Source organism: Apteryx rowi, unplaced genomic scaffold, assembly GCF_003343035.1.
Source record: "Apteryx rowi isolate R43461 unplaced genomic scaffold, aptRow1 scaffold_7, whole genome shotgun sequence".
Classification (NCBI taxonomy): domain Eukaryota; kingdom Metazoa; phylum Chordata; class Aves; order Apterygiformes; family Apterygidae; genus Apteryx; species Apteryx rowi.
In genome coordinates, this window is record NW_020450982.1 from 4,307,490 (window position 1) to 4,322,070 (window position 14,581).

At 45.7% G+C, this 14,581-nt stretch overlaps 1 long non-coding RNA gene across 1 annotated transcript; it reads left to right on the forward strand.

Annotated features, from left to right (window-relative positions):
* The first annotated feature begins 2,317 nt into the window (after positions 1-2,317).
* Positions 2,318-14,139, forward strand: LOC112976082. Its single transcript, XR_003256870.1, has 4 exons — positions 2,318-2,489; positions 2,849-3,004; positions 4,344-4,555; positions 14,054-14,139. It is a non-coding gene; the product is annotated as an uncharacterized LOC112976082 (long non-coding RNA).
* The last annotated feature ends 442 nt before the right edge of the window (positions 14,140-14,581 follow it).

Sequence of the window (14,581 nt, forward strand, 5' to 3'; positions counted from 1 at the left end):
AGAGAAGACCACTTTTCTCACTGTAAACAGCTGCAGAAACACCCATCCAAGGTCTTTTGTTGTTGTTGCTGAGTTTGTTTATTTTTCTCTTCCTTAATAAAGTTTTTAGCAGCTCAGGCTTTTCAGAAAAGACAGCAGTGAATTCATCCTAAATCCAAACCCATCGCAGTACTGGGGCAGTGTCTCTCTGGGTGGGCTCAGAAAATTGTTGCAAATTGGCCCTGACGGTATTAGGTCCTGCAGTTGTTTCCGTAAGTTTGCTGTAGCRCTAAGAATTTCCCACAGTTACGGTGCCGGCCAGTCTTTCTTCCCTGGCTTGCCCTCGGTCTGAACTGCTGCTTTGTTTATTTCGCAATTTGGTCTTCAGGATGCTGGATACACATTGTATTTTGTTCTATTCACTTAAAATAGTGGTGAATAATTGTAGGTACTGTTTGTATTGTCTAAGGAAGGCAAATGGTGACTCCTCATGCAGGCAGGCTAAGTGTCCTTTCTTTTTACAAACAATTTAGTGAGAAAACCAATGAAGCCCTTTTCTGTGGACCTTTACAAGACTGAGCACTCAGATGGTGGAGGCAGGTGCCCTGGGTAACAAGGTGGGATGCTAACAGCATCTTTGTGGTTGTGCTTGTTTCAAGGTGATGCACAAACTCTGGAAAGCCTATCCCTGTTACCTCCAAGACTGCTTGTGGGCTAGCAGTGTGGAGGACTAGGTGAGCAGATCTTCACTGTGGTCTTGGGATGGGCTTCAAATGACATAGTCTCAGTGCCTCAGTTTCCCACTCTGCCAAGTGTGTGTATTACCACCTTCCTGTCCTCTTTGGGACAAAAATCCCTCATGTGCATGTGTTTATGCATTACCTTGCACTTCTGGTTCCTGATCTCTTTAGAAGGAACGTAGTGAAATATAAATGACTCTTCCAAAAAGCATATTGAAGTCTGGCTGACTTCGTGGTGGATAGGGTGGTGATGAGGGAGTGTTGGCCTCTGCCTGCTCCTGTGTTACTGGAGGGCTCATCAGGAACATGCTCATGTAAACGAACATCTATTTCTAATGACACTTTATGATTACTCAGCTCCACGTGTCTTGTTAAGAGAATGCGCGATTTGATCATAACTCCACTTTATCCTGGCAGCCCCCATAGATGAAAGCCTCATTCTTAATCTCTTGGCTGGTCTTAACTAGCCTGCTGGATGGGAGAGTTATCTGGGTCTCACTGATGGTCTGGGCAGCATGCAAATTCAGCCTTCCCTTGTACATGCACTGTTTGAAAATGGGGTGGGATAAGGGATGTAATGCAATTCCAGTAACTCCTAAAACTAAATAATACTAAAACCTGTCCACAAAAGGTGCCTCTCTCTGGCTCTTGTCCTGCCCCTGTCTGTTGTCCATCTTGCTATAGCAGGGTGAGTAACGCTTTCTCTTGTCTGCTGGCAGAGTTAAAGGTTGGCAGATCTCACCTAGATTCTACTGCTCTGAAATCACCTATGTTGACTTGGCATGTTTCTGAAACGTCACATGCTCCAGAAGAAAGGGTTTTTTTCTAATTCACTGTTATAGGGATCACATCAGTCTGTGAATGGTACTATGAAGTAGCAGCCTCTGTTGCGTGCCAGTTGCCTAAAAGCAAAGATTGTCTTGAGGGACAAACACTGGTGGGAGGAGAAACCCTTTTGGGAGGAGGTGAAGCTTGTTTGACTTGGAATTTTTCACCTCTCTATTTAATTACTATGAAATAAAACACTACAAGGATTATACTACCACACTGCTACTCTCTACTGAGGCTTTTATCCCAAAGCCTGCTTAAATAATCTTGTATGAACTGCCATAGTTCTCACCTAATTGTCATGGAATTTTTTTCCTCCTCTGGATCATGCTCTTGAAAGCAAAAAGATGTCTATCGCATACCACTGATCTAAAACCTAATGAAAAACACTTGTTGTCTGTGGACCAGTGGGTGGTTACAGGGTCTAGTGTGAGGTGTGTACATGTCTACATCTGCAATAGGCAAACACAGTACTTGAATCTTGTCTGAGAGCTGAATTCATCCTCACAGCAGCTACTTTGAGGGAGAGGAGAACCTGTTCATTGTGTTTTATGATGAGATTGGGAGGGGTGGGGTGGCAGCTGAGAAGCAGAAAGATTAACTGTGTCATAAGAGAGGCTTTGCAGCAGAGTTAATGGGTTAGAGTCAAGTGCTTTAACCAGATGCTTCCTCAGGCTCTATGTAAAATAAAACTTATGCAGGCAGCATGATGCTAGGAAGTGTTTGACATGATGACCTTATAATTGCTTTATTTAAGGATGTGATTAATGATCTGTGTTTTGCCATGTTGTAATTTGATATCGTATATGGAGTCTGCAGACATCTGGCCTCTACCAGAGGGTAAACATTCATAAGGCAGCATCCTACAATCTTGTACACAGCTCACTGAAGTCACTGCAACAACTTTCATGAAGATATGTGGGATCTGGCTCAAACATGAAGGTATGAAAATAGTCCCCATGTTTTAAGCACCCTGATCTTGAGGAGATGGGATGTCCGTTGAACAGATTTCCAGATCTTCACATAAGGACAAATAAGGACTCCCAATTCTGATCCTTAGTTTTCACTGAAATGCTTATTTTGCCTCTCTGAAGAGTTAAGGACTTGCCTTGTGAGGACAGAAGCTAACATGGGTAAGCCTTCTGCCATTGTACTGCCGATTAAACCATGAGGGACCCAAGAGATTTTGCAAGCCTGACAAACTTCCAGGAGAGCACACCTATGTCCGAAGTGTAAGACACTTTGAAGGGATATGGAGTGTGTCACCCTGACATCTCTTTTGTCTCTCACTGTCTTTCCAGCTTTTAATCATCACTGAGGACTGCATGTTGCCTTGTAAAGCCTCAGCCCTTGGATGAAGAATGTTGGGTGAGAAACAAGAGTATCAGTGCCCTAGGCAGTGATAGACTAACTGATCAAGGATGTCTCCTTTTTGGAGAGAAACACTATCTGTGTTGGTAAGCGTTAGAGATTTGACATCCCTTAACCTAGATTTTCCAAGAGTCAAAGCTGGCTGGGGTAATGTGATTTATGCTGTTGGTGATTAGTGTCTCTTGTGGTCTGGCATGTTACAAGTTAACCACAGGGTGGATATAACATGTAAATCAAGTCTCTCTGTGGACTCACAAAGCTACATCAGATCTGTTCCAAAGGGGTTTGGTTCTCCATGGTCAGGGACAGGTTGAATGGGCCTACTATAGAAAATGGTGAGGTTATGATGTGGAAAGCTAACACCCATCAGCATACCTGCAGTAGCTAACTTAGCCTACCTCAAATGGGAAATAGATTATGAAAAGATAAACCACCATGCCGGTGCTTTTCCTGTGAGGATGAGTGAAACGAACTGTTTTTCACCTGAAGCAGGCCAAGAGCGTGCCTGCTGTCAGCCACAGATTATTGCCCACAGCTTAAATAGGCAGCTTAGTCTTGTTTGGAAGGGGAAACCTGAGTGACTGGATGGACAGAAAGACATTGCGAGCACACCAATGGACCACGTGGTCGGTTCCCAAGGGTGAATTTATATGTGTAGGCTGTCTGGTATTAGAAAAGGGCACAGATATGGCTGTCCTCTTTCTTGTGTTTCAGGCTCAGCCACCAGGATTGGGTTCAGAGGGGACACAGCATTAGGCTATTGGTTGCCTTCAGATTCCATCATTTCTGGTTTTCTTCATGATCAAAAGTCCAGTTCACCGCGGATGATTTGTGAATCCAGCTGAACCCCATGTCCTTAAATTCACCTAAGACATAATCCTAACAGAAGATCATAATGCTTTTAGAGTGGCAGTTCCTGTCTGATGCAACATTTCGTGTGTAGGGCCTGATTCTGCTCCCATGTACATCATTGGCTTTTGTGGCATTACCTCTGCTTTCTCCAGTGAAGGCACTGACCCAAGAAAGTACATGCGTATCTTTAAGCTTGTGAGCAGTCCCACTGAAGTTAATAGGCCAATGTAGATACCTAGAAATAGGCACAAATTTTAGTGCTTTTCTGGTTCAGGACCTCACTACCATGACTCTACCCCATCAAGGCTATTAATTACTCTGGCATCTCAAATGCAGATCAAATGTATTTGTGTTTTCTKCCAGGAGAAGCAGGGGGAGATATGAAAAAAATATTATTGTATCATAATATTTACTCTAATTTCAGTTCATGAGGAGCCAACAGGTCTTCAATTTAAATGTCTACCAGCACATCTTTTAGAGAAGATGATGCAATACCAAGCACTCTGATGAATGACATTTAAAATGATGACTTAGGGTTGCTCATATGCATGCTATGCTTTTTATCTCTTCCAGATCAGCCATCCTTTGGTCCACTCTGGCTGGCAGAGAGGACTGCAGTTTGTCAGAGGAGAGTGTACACTAACAACTCCCAACTAGGTGTTTGTATCCTAGGAGAATAAAGCCACATAACTTCAGGCTTGATCTTCAAATGAAGCTGCTTGCTAATTAGTTTGCCAATGGGAACCTTTGAGAATTAAACACAGGAGACACAAGCTCCCTGCAAGGTAATTAAAAATATGTGCCCCTTGCTGATAACTGACCCGTTAATTTCCTGCTGTTTGAGAAAGCTTCATAAAAAATTACTGTACTGTTTGTGTAACAGGACAGTCGTTAGCACAGATGTTTCTCCAACAAATAGAGGATACAAGGATACTGTCTGCTAACTTTCTTCATCTCTCAGTAATTTTATGAGGGCTTCTTGGGAAGGAGAAAAAACTTGTTTGAATATCTGGAAGCCTTTTCTTGCTTGGGTGGAGGGGAAAAGTGTTGTCTAGATTATTTGCAGAAAAAAAAAAAGGCTGTGAAAGTAAATTATATGAATAGAGAGAGAAGACAAAGCTATAATGAGACTGGAAGTCAAGCTGATGGCACTGGTTGGCTGTCTAGCTGAGATCTCCTGTTCTTTCCCAGAGCCCAAATCCCAAGCAATGTGGCTTAAAGACAACTCTTTATACCTTTCCCAGTCTAAATCCCAGCATTCCCAGCAATGTCCTGGCTTCTGTTTTCAGCTTCTTCCAGATTGTATATGTGAGTCTAGGCATGCATCAATCATGCAGTAGAGGTTGGACTCATCTCAGGTCGCAGTGGTCTCCCTTCCATCCATTTGTCTCTTCAAATGGAGGGCTGAGTGGGCCCAGCTGAGCTGCGTGTTGTACCAGTTATGCTCCACATTCAGAAGCAAAGAAAGCTTCATCCCTGGCATGAGAACAGTCATATGGGACCAGACCAAAAACCTACCTTACCTATTATTGAATATTCTACACTATTCTTAATATAACAGCCACCAGTAGTAAAGCTTAGATTATAAGGACCATGGCAACCCTAGAGCAAGCTTTCCCCTGCAGACCATTTGCAATGATCAGAAATGTAGAGACTCTGTGAGCCAGAAGCTGTAGCTGGTCTGTTGTGTTTGACAAGTCCAGTGGTGGCTGTCTTCTAGGCTTGAACCCATTTATAGTGTTGGACTCCATGGCAGAGTCCTGTGATTTTAATTACACACTGTACAAGGATGCATCTTCTTTGTGGGTTTAAACCTCCTGCACAGTGATTTCTCAGCTGCCTCTGGGAATGACAAGTAAAAATTTCCATTTCACCTCCTTCATACTGTACATGATTTTACAGACAGGTAAACACTGCTGCAGGAATTGGTCTTGTCCTCTTTTGGATTGCCAGAGACTGCACTGAGACCTAAGCCATGAGATAGAGTTGGATCCTGCTGTAGTACAAACTTTTAAACAGATGTATTGGTATTTAAAACTGTCTCAGAGCAACAGCAGATTTAGTCTGGCATTTCCTTCCCTTAAGAGGCAATTAAAATGTAAATGCAGAGAGGTGCCTCCTCTAGAATCCTCATGGAAATCTGCAGGAGTACATTTCTGTGGTGACCTTTGTCTAATGATCTTATTGGACCATAAACTTCAAGGCTTTCTCTGTCTCACACACGCTTGCTTGTGTGATGAGTATGGTTCAGCGGTCAGCATTGCAGACTGCTGCTTTTGGGTTTTGTTGTGCTCAGGAATTGGACTGTTTGCATGCTGCCTCTCCCATGAGATTGGGGTCTGCTCTCCATGCAGTTTCACTCCCATGTTGGCCCCAGCTGTAATGCTTTGAAATCTTATACTTCCCACTTTCTTTTTGTCCCTTGGAGCATCCTTTCCATCTGTTTGCAAAGCTGTGGGCATGTGATCTTCCTTCTGCTGTTGAAACTCATTCCTAATAGTAAACTGCCATTTTATATGTGCTCAGGTAAAGGTAGGATCAGAACTGGACTGGTCCTTCACACCATGTGTTGTCAGTGTCTGTAGGCTCAGGATCTCAAGCCTTTTAACTCATATCTACTTGATGCTACTAGAAATTTGACCAAGGCCCAGCCTGGATCTGCTTCTCCTCTGTAGTGCACACACCAGTGGACTGAGTTTAGTTGATCTGCTGAGTCTGCAGCATTCCCAGAGCCCAGTTCAAAGCACTTCATGGGCTGTATCTGGCTGCCAGTGGTCATCTTCAGTCTAGCTCAGTGACATGGGAGACTCTGAAACATGTCCAGCCTGGTCCCCATGGGTTTTGCAGGGTTAGGTCTGAGCATCTGGCAGACTCTGACTATAGACTGGGCAATCCAAAAGATGCTCTCAGGAAGGCATCATTGGTCATTCTCGCAAGCTTTGTTTGCTTCAGGCACAGCTATTGCAGAGAGGAACCCTGCAAAACTCATGTGACAGCTAAGGGCTGAGTATGTGATAACCACCATCCTGGCCTGCTTCAAAACAGGTAGTGATGTTGAAACCCAGCCTTTACGGGTACAACAGTGCTTGAGCTAGATTTCAAAGTAGCGTAGACCAGGGTCAGAAACTGACTATGGGAAAGGGCAATCAGGCAAGTTTTGCCTGTCATTCAGTGATTTCTGACTTAAGCTAGTTTCCAACTCAGCAGAAGCTGTGAACAAAGTGCTCCTACCAGAGGAATCTATCTCTAGTCAGCTGAGGGTTGGGATCTTGCCTCTGGGGAAGGCAGGACTTCCCAGTTCCTGCTGAGTTTGAAGTTAGGAGCCACCAGCCTGGCAAAACCCCTCAGCAAATTATGACCACTTGTGTAAGCCATCAAGGCTCTGCAAGGCAGTGATTCTGCTCTGACTTATACCAGCGGGAAATCTAGCCTTTAATTTTTGTTCTTGAATTAGCAGTTGTTTTAATCACATGAATGCAGCCTGCCAGTTGTCAGGGCCACATGTGCAAAGCTCAGAACTGTTGCTTCGATGGAGCCCTAAATATATAATGTCTCAGTAAAGACTTCCCCTTTTTATGGATCATTAAGCAGGAAGTGTGACAGAGAGTCATGCAACAGCCAATGAAAACCTGAGTGGGCACAGCTTTTTTCATCGCTGCCTTATGCAATTAGGGAACAGCTCACAGGTCACTTGATATTAATTGGCTCCCTTTGGAGCTTGAGCACTTTATGAATGCTATTATGCAACATGATAGCAAGGGACTCGAATCAATGACCCTGTAGGTCTCTTTCCATCTGACAGCCTCTGTTCCTAAATAAATAAGGCTCATAGGGCCATTTCCGTTGAGCTTCATGGAGTCTCACCAAGAATGAGCTCAACCACTCCAGTTTCCACCCAGCAACCATCAGCAAACACTAGACACCAGTTCTGCCACGTTTGGAACCATCTCTCTGAGATGTGCCACATGGAGATTTTCAGTGAAGAAAGCCTAAAGTAATAGTGCACTCTTCCATCATTTTTCTAGCAGGAATGAGTACTCTGAGCTATTTTGAACTTCATGTTAGAGGCCCAGGGAATCTCTGGCCCAGAGAAACTCTAGAGAAGATTCTGCATCTCTGGAAGGGTTTGAAATGAGATTTCCCTCTCTTCTCTTTCTATAAGCCCAGGCAGTCAGCATGTCTCATCAGCACCACTTCTGTGATATTCTCTTACCKTCTTGTCCAAATCATGTGGTGTGCTGCTAGCACTACCCAAACTAAGGAGAAAACAGAGTTATCTTCCTCCTAAGCTGGGGCTGAACCCAGCTTTCTGCAAAGCCTGTTTTTGCTCAAATTTTAGGGGGTGCCCTGTAAGGTGAAATGCAATATGATGCAGTAGAAGATCCTGCTTTATATTAAGAATACTCAGGGTTGAGCAGTGCCTGGAAAAGAGAAAGGAGAGAAGTAAGTGTTCATTCCTCTTCAGTTATTTCTCCTTCTTTGACCTTTGCTCTTCCCCATGTTACTTTTTTTTTCCTTTCCCCTCTGTGCATGAGCATGAAAGCAATCACTTATAAAAGGGGAGCATGATTCATGTTGGATCAGCTCTGGCCTGATTCTGAGAGGATTCTTCTGCAACAAGCTGAAGAAGAGCCTCTGTTCAATCAATCATCAGTAGCAGCATCTAGGCTAGTTACAGCAGTGCAGGCTTGGAGAGCAGATGAGGGCATGTGAGTGTTTGCACTGCTTAAACTGAGAAAGGATAAACTCTGTGCCATTCAGTGCGTAGCCTGGATTTTGCCTTGTTTCCCTGTGGTCATCAGCTCTGCAGATATACAGTAGCTGGCTTCTTAATATGGGAGCTAAGACCTTGGCTGTGTTTGCAGTAGGGCTATCATCAGGGCATGTTTTTATAGCACTGCCAGTAGTACCTTTAAGTGTACCTGAGGTTTGATTGCCATGTTAAAACATTAATTTTGCATCTGAGGATGTTTTTCTGAATTTGCCAACTCCCACACCCTGAGTGTTTCTATCTCCCAGAGGTCTCTCTCAGCACATCTCATTGCCTACCACCCAGCAAGGAGTTACTCTTGCATCTTTCTGGGATTGCAAAGGGACTCTGTCACTAGTTATTTTTTCCCATTTGTAACATGCATTTCAAACCTTTTGAAGTTCTGGTAAGAGTGTTTGAGATCCCTGCCTAGATGCAGCAAGCTGAATGCCTGAATGTTATTCTTTGGTATTTGGTGGTATTTTTCCTTCTTCCTCGCTTACCTTGGCTGGCGCTTTGTTCTCAGCACCAGGGAAGGCAGGGAAGGGGGGCTGCTGGAGGAAAGCTCGGAGCTGCCTCTAGTGGAGAGAGACTCTGTGATTTTTCTCTCCGAAAGAAAAGGGGCTGTTCTGCTTTGGACACCTCTGTCATCTGAAGGGGCGGGAGTTGCAGCCTTGAAGTAGAAAAGGAAGAATAAAAAGAAGGCACGGGGACAGGGTGTGAGCCTGCAGGACACTGGTGGAGGCAGGCAGGCGAGTGGTGCTGCCCGTTGCAGAGCTGAACCTTGCTGGGGATCTGGGGCTGGAAGAAGAGAAGGCAGGAAGAGAGGAGAGGATGCAACAGGGCAGGGATGCTGCATGTGAATCTCCTTCTGCCTAAGGAGGACAGCATCATCCGAGGGGAAGGAGGAGAGTGGGGAGGACGTGGCCAAGCTTGCACAGAGCCTGCTGAGCTCTCTGGGGGACTGCCAGGGGCTCGCCTGGCATCTGAGCAAAGTTTCCTGAGCTTGCTGAAGAGAGGGAAGGAGGCATGTGAGATCTTTCCCCTTTTAGCTGGGCTTCCCAGTCCCGGCTCTGCCGGGGCTGGCCATGGCTTTGTCATCGCTAAATGAAAGGTGAAGGGGAGCTCTCCGAGACCCTGGGCACCTGCTCTCTCCTTTGCCCCCCCCCGGCTCCATGCTCCAGCTCAAGTAAGTGTCTTCCCCTCCCAGGCACAGATGCTCTCTAGCCCTGCTGAAGAGTTTCTCAGCACTTTGCCTAGGGAAAAGTCTTGAGCTTCTCCTGATAGCTAAAAAGTGCATGYGTGCATGTTTGTATGTCTGTCTGTATGTGGGGGGTGGTTACAGCTGTCTGACTGCAATTTCTGTTTGCTGATCACTGTCATTATTTTCCTGTGCCATCACATCTGCAGAAAGGCGACTCATTTGGGGTCTGTCAAATATTTTGGCTGTTCTGCTGAGGTGGAATGGTGTGGAAAGATGACAGCTCAAACCCCCTCACTGCAAGTAAGAGGGAAGCACGCTTAGCTATGCATATTCGTGCTGCTGCTGGTATGGCTTTAAATGATGCTCCTAAAATGCTGGCTTAATATGTCAGTGTGCCCTTTGAGTTCTAAGAACTCTCACAGAGCTATGAATGAAAATCTCTGTGCCCCTGAGACTATAGGGAGGGATGTGTATTCCCCTGGAGGAATCATTATAGCCTGTGGATCTCCATCACTCTAGCTTGAATATGCAGCTTTTTTTGTAGCGGTACTTGACACTAATGCATTTCAAGCTGAAATGTTGTTTGGAGTGGAAACCCAGACTCTTCCTTTTCCCACCCCAAACCAGTAATAAAAGAAACTGTTTCACGTAGAGAGTCCAAGGAGAACTTTTTCCTCTATTAATGGAAAGAAAGTTGATGATTTTGGACAGGATAATATAGCTGGAAAGAAAGTTGGTCATTTCTGAGCAGGCTAACTTAGCTGAAGTGGACGCAGGAAGGTAAAAGCTGTCAAATATCCTCAGGCAGGTAAGTAGTGGGAGCTGATCCACATCGGTGATTTCTTGTGACTGCAAGGGGGATCTGGCAGGGAGGACTCCTCTTCCCCCAGCGTCTTCCTGTGCTCTAGGAGATGACAGACTCCAGGCAAATAAAGATGCTTCTGTTGTATGTGGCAATTGAAATAAGGATGGGTTTAGTGTTGTTCCAGGATCTTATCACTTAAAGGGTGCTGTAAGAGCATCCTTTGGCTTTGGGGTTCTTTTTGCTTTCTCCACTGTTCTCCTGGCTTTCTCATCCCTGTTTTCTTTAGTTTCCCAGCATTTTGGAATCCCCTCAGTCTATAATACCTTCTGTTTTATATGGAAATCAAGACAGGATCAGTGATCCACTTTCTAAATGTTCCCAGCCCAAACACGCTGCCTTCCAGCTTTATTTTTGGTTACACTGTGTTGCCTGTGCAGGTCATTTCCTAGCCCTGTGATGGTGCTGTCTTCCAAGGTCTTCTCACACTTATGGGAGAGGTTCTCATGCCATGCAAGGTGGCCCTAGATTTTCCAAACTCAGTAATGGCTACTATATTGCTCTCTACCCGTGAAAGGTCTGGTGCCCCATGTAGGTGCTCCAAGCAAAAAGGGTTGGAAAGAAGTTTTGTCTTGGACATAGCATAGCCAGAGCTCTCATGGTAAAGCTATAGAAAGGGTGTGATTGGCCCCAAATAGGAGGTGTAGGGACACCAGGGCTGATTTAGGCACCTCATTTGGATGGGAAAAACCTTGTTTCCATACAGTAGATCTGATCCTCTCTCCCTTCTGGGAAGTGGCCATAAATGCCTGGGAAGATGGTGGTAACTATACCCACCTTGAGCCCTGCTGGATCATTTTTCTCACATCATTCATCCATTCAGAGTGGATCTGTGGTTCTCTCTTACCTGCTGGGGTGAGCTGTCCTTGGGACAGGCTGTTCTGATCTGTTGCTGTCTGCTGCTGCCTGAACAAGCCCTGTTGTCCCCCTCCTTCCCTATTACAGCCTGGGGAGCTCCAGTGAGGATTTGGCGCAGACGTAACCCCATACACTCAGGGAGCTGTAACTGTGAGCACACATTGCCGGGCAGAGAAAATGAGATGTGAGGGGCTGTGATGGGTGTTATTGCTGCAGCTTTGAGGGCAGCCAGCAGCCAACATGGTCTCCTTGGAGTAACTATAGGTGACCACTGACAGATGTGACAGGCATCAGGTTGAAGTCCGTCTTGAGAATCTTAGTGGGAGCATGACTTTTGCCTCTGAATTTCCTGGGAGCAGAGCCAGCCCGCTTGTTCATTGTCCCTTTAGAGCACAGGAACTGCAATCTCGTTGCCTGTTTCTCCCACAAGAGGGAATTCTTGCAGGTTGGAAGCAGGTGAGTGCTGAGGAGTGAGCGAACCCTGTGGAATGGATCTGTGGTAACGATTTAACCATCAGGAGCTATGCAGTTCCCTGCCAAGCGCTCCGCAGCAGGAGGTGTTGCTGTGGGGGTCATATTGAGGGGAAGAGCTCCACTGAGGTATTTGCAGCCTCGCTTCCMCCAAAGATTCAGGCCGGCATCTGTTGATATCTAGGCTGAGGAAACTGTGTGTGTGTGTGTGCACGCGTGCATGCATGTCTTTAATCCAAAGGGGTCTTGCTGCTGATCCCGGGCTGGTGAAAGAGACACAGTCAGGGCTCCAGCTCGGTGTGTCTGAGTTCCCAGGCAGAATAAAAGAACACGGTCAAACTTGCCTATGTGTTATTTTGGCTAATGGAGAAAAGGTCCTTTCTCTCTCACACACTCTGTTCTGAAGAATCTTTACCTGCAGAGAGGATCCTCCCCAATCAGACATCCGCAGACGAGGAAGGTTTCAATCCTTCAAGGAGCCCGTTCCTGTCAGCTCCAGCTGATGTCTCACTAAAGAGAAACTTCACTGAAAGTCCACTGCTGCTTTTCATTCAGGTCTAAACAAAAGCCCAAGCAAAGAAAATGAGATATGATACTGGAGAGAGCAGCAGAGAGCTTTGCCGCAGCTGGGTGTATGGGAAAATTTTATACCCTGGAAAACATGTTGAAAATACCCGGCTGATCCCTCTGGCATTTTGCAGGGTGGTGGATAGGGTTTTTGTCTTTGTTAATTTAGTGGCTACAGTGTTAATAGCACAACAGTGATTCTTGGCTCTTGCAGCAGAAACCTGTACTGTATCAGTTTTTCCACTGTAACCCTTATAAAAATTATTTGACAGCAGAGAAGGAAGAAGTTAAGAAGCCGGGCAGGGGAGTACAAGAGAGGAGACTGCTACTGTTTGCAATCAGTCTGAGAAGAGAAATGCTCTTCTGCCTTTAAAATTACAGGCATTGCCAGCAAACTGCTGGCAATTTGGCCTCTGGCAATGCAGCTTCACAATGAAATACTTTACACGCAAAGCCAAGTCTTATCGCATCCAGCAATCTATTCCATGGACAATTTGCTATTGTCATTCATGGATATGTGTTCCCACAGTGGGTCCTAGGAAAGGGTTGATTCCCACAGGCTCACTTCCAGCTTTATTTTCTCCATTTCAGTAATCTGAGACCTACTTCCAGGAAACAGTGTTGCTTGTGCAAGAACTTTGCATAAGTTTGGTTTTGCACATCCTGAGTCTAACAGGCTTCTCCACCTCCTTCCCTGCCCTGTGATCACACCAAATGAGGAAGCATGATGTAGTGGGTAGAGCCATCTACAAATGCTTCCAGGGACTCAGACTCAGTTCTCAGTTTCCTCATAGACTTCTGTGACCAACGGCAAGTCATTCAGTTTCTGTGCATGGAGTTTATCTTGCTGAACATCTAACTGTTGACTGCTTAAGTCATCCAAGTTCTCTGTGTAGTCATTTAAAGTATTCAGCTGGGATGGTCTGAATCATGTTCTGGGGAATGGATGGCCTTTTATTCTGTACTGGCTAGAAAGGCAGCCTCAATGACTAGCTTCACTTACTGGACAACTGAAACATGGAGCAGAGAGTCCCGCTTTCTGGTGTATTTTGTTATCCTATCTATCCAACAATATATTAAGCTCACTTTGACAGCGAGTGATGTTCAGAGCAGTACTGGGATCTGATGTTATTTTGGACAGGTGTTGTGTAGGTGATGATGAACTCTGTGAGATCAGCTACTGCCCAAATGGGCAACTGGACATACTTCCTGTTCTGAAGAACCTGTGTTTTAAGGAAAGGGTGAATGGAGTGGAGAGAGAGGAGATGAATGCAGCAGGTGAAAAAAATTTGAGCTCATGATATGGGTCGGTCTGTCCAGCCACACTGCTGCAATACTGGGCTGTAGCTCAGACTCCAGGCAGAGTCCAGCCTAGAATCTGGCCATTGCATGCTCAGATTCACTTGGGCTTCATCCATTTGGATGGGGAGAACCCAGGCTTGAGAACAGGCTTGGGGTTGTATTGAGTTTTCATCAAACCTAGAGAAGATGTTGGTGACCCTGAGGGGTGGAAAGATGCCTTTGGTTCATCACTCTGTTTAATGGTTATATGCTCTTCTGCTTCTTTCCAGGAATTTCAAGGCAGCAAGAAACCAGCACTTGCCTTCTCAATACAGCACGCACCCGATCAGAATTGAGGTGGCCTCTGAGACTCAGCTCAACATGTTCAGTGAAAAGAGCAGTGCATCTTTGTCCCAGAAACCCAGCCAGAAAAAGACGCGACCTCAGGGCCTCCCCTCCCCTGCTCTGTGCTGTGCATGTGGACTTTGCATCATGCTAGCAGGGATCAACATCACTTTAGTGGGAGCATTTGCCTTCGGGACCTTCCTCCCCATGAACAACCCTCCCATCATCATCGGACCCATCTTGCTGGTGGTGGCCTTCACATTCTTTGGGGCCTGCTGCATCTGCAGCCGGAGGCCCCCAGCTCATGGGTCCAGGAAATCCAAACCAGGTTCCAATATTGGGCTCATCAAACCTGGGAACACAGCCTTTGAAATCGAAACTAGTGAGCACACAGTGCAGGACACCACRGCTGTTCAGCTGAGCCCCACAAATTCCCCTGTCTCCTCAAAAAAGTCCACACCAGTCCATGAGAA